The sequence below is a fragment of the Calcarisporiella thermophila genome (genome assembly GCF_041956535.1).
Source record: "Calcarisporiella thermophila strain CBS 279.70 unplaced genomic scaffold VTP21scaffold_25, whole genome shotgun sequence".
Classification (NCBI taxonomy): Eukaryota; Fungi; Calcarisporiellomycota; class Calcarisporiellomycetes; order Calcarisporiellales; family Calcarisporiellaceae; genus Calcarisporiella; species Calcarisporiella thermophila.
The window spans coordinates 434,789-437,075 of record NW_027192215.1 but is presented as its reverse complement, the minus strand read 5'-3'; the positions used below and the strand labels follow the sequence as shown (position 1 = coordinate 437,075).

The 2,287-nt window shown below is 35.4% G+C and overlaps 1 non-coding gene across 1 annotated transcript; it reads right to left on the bottom strand.

Annotated features, from left to right (window-relative positions):
* Positions 1-2,016: 2,016 nt before the first annotated feature.
* VTP21DRAFT_t262 lies at positions 2,017-2,088 on the bottom strand. Its single transcript has one exon. It is a non-coding gene; the product is annotated as a tRNA-Cys (tRNA).
* Positions 2,089-2,287: the final 199 nt, after the last annotated feature.

Below are 2,287 nucleotides of genomic sequence, written 5' to 3'. Positions count from 1 at the left end.
CAAAAAAAAACAAGAATACTATCTGGAACTTAGGATGTCTCCCTTTCCTATAGCGGGAGTTCTGTTCAATATATACTAAAAGAATTACATTACAACGATTACTTAATAATGCTCCGATAATGCTCCGAAATAGCAGGGCTTGAGGGATTACGTGGCTTGGCTTGGTTGTCCTACTGCAGATATCTCGATACGATTCCAACAGGAATGTTACGAGATAATTGGTTTTTGTACGGGGAAGTCACAAAGGCAGCCACATAGGCATTCAGGAAGCGAGATATCTTTAAAGTGGAGAAGCCAATAGAATTGTTTACCGCTACGTTGCCGACCCCTCGTGGTTACTCTTATGCTCCCTCATGGTTACTTTGTTGAGGTTGATTGCTATTTTGTTGGTTTATCTTTATTTATCCTTGAACACCAGTTGAGCTATTTCCTTTATCTCTTAATTCTATTTAAACCCCTCTATTTTGTTTTACTGTTCCTCACCAATCTCTTATTTTTATTATTAAGGTGAGGATAAGCTATTATTTCATTATATTATTATTATTATTATTATTGTTAGTTTTATTATTAGTCTTTTATTAAAAGACCAATCTCTTATTTTTATTATTAATGAATCCGCACAGCTCTCCACGAAATCTCCCTTTGCCTGTAACAGGAAGATTGGGAGGTGTTGAGATAATGTACGTATCCCGCTTATCCGATTACTATTTTAAGTCTTCTGCAGTCCTTGATGCAGAACACGCACTTAAGATAGTGGGAAGTAAACCAAAAATATAGAAAAATAAAGAACTTGAATCCTGTATTTTCTTATTACAAAAGGAACATTAAGACTTATATAGTGTTTCTAACTAAAACTGAGTATAACTAAAATAAGAGAAGAATTACATTAAAGAGAAACATTGATAAACTTCTGAGATTACGAATATCTTATCCTTATTCTATATACTATCTTATATTCTACGTAACACTTTCACCATTGTTGCGTCGAATATATGTCTAATAAGGTCTATCCCGACAATCCTCTAGCTATCCCTAAGCTCTTGATTGTCCTTCCTTAAACACTTCAGAAGGCTATAAACGACACAAAGTGGATTGTAAAGTAATCCGGTTCTATCCCAAAACAAAATAGCACACTTTTATTGTAAACAAAGATGTTTCTCTTTTACACTAAAGATAACGTACCACAAACATAAATGTAAACGAGATAATAAAAATATAATGAGGTAATCAAGGAAAAATATGTTAACCGTAACCGTAAGCTAATAAATATACTAATAAAACCATCCCAAGAAATATATCCATCCCAAATCTTAAAGAAATATAAAAGAAAAATAAGCCGCCAAAGCCACCTTTCCTCCTACTGCGCCATAATTCCATATTGTGCCAAATCTCCTCACAACACCATTGTTACGACGAGAATAGAGTAACGTGGAGCATAAGATTATGACGGCGTTTGTGGGATTCGATATCTTTCAAAGAATATGCATATTTTAGTTTTACTGAGTATTACTATTTATTTTAGTTTTATTGAGGATTTTCTTGGCTTTATTGAATACTAGCAACAGCTATAGTCCTATTGAATATTGAGCTATTCTTTGATTATTTGTTATGAGTCATAGTTTTATCTAGCATTATTATAAAAAGGGTGATAACTTTTATGTAATAAAGTAAGGATTCAAAGTTCTATTTTCTGGATATCAAGCTCTCGGCATCTCCTATCTTAAGTGCATATCTGCATACGGATAAGCAGATGACTTGAGATAGCGTTAAGATAGTTGAGATAATCCCCTCCTACCACACATCTCCTATTTCCAACGCGACACCATTATTACGTTGGTTAGGTAATAATTTGACTAGACAAGCCATTGAATTAAACACTACCTCATTGTAGGTAAGTCAATTCGAGACGAGATAATCATTGTTGATTTAAATGATATCTCAAGTGGCCTCACTAACTGAAAGTTGATATCCCTTGTCAAATCTAATTGATTATGGTAGTTTAAAAAAAAAGGAAAGAGGAGAACTCGGGATTTGAACCCGAAACCTTAAGATCTGCAGTCTCACGCTCTACCGTTGAGCTAGCTCTCCTTTCGCCACGTTTTGATTGGAGGAGTTTAGTTTTTGTCACGGTAAGTATAAATAGCAGTCACATAATATCTTTTCACCCGGTAGCCCAGTAGCATCACCAAACTGGACTGCGACCGAGGTCTTGTCTCTACCTCTCTACAAGTGCCCGTTAATCACAGACGAGGGCCGACAGATGGAGGAGCCAAAACCCCCAACACCC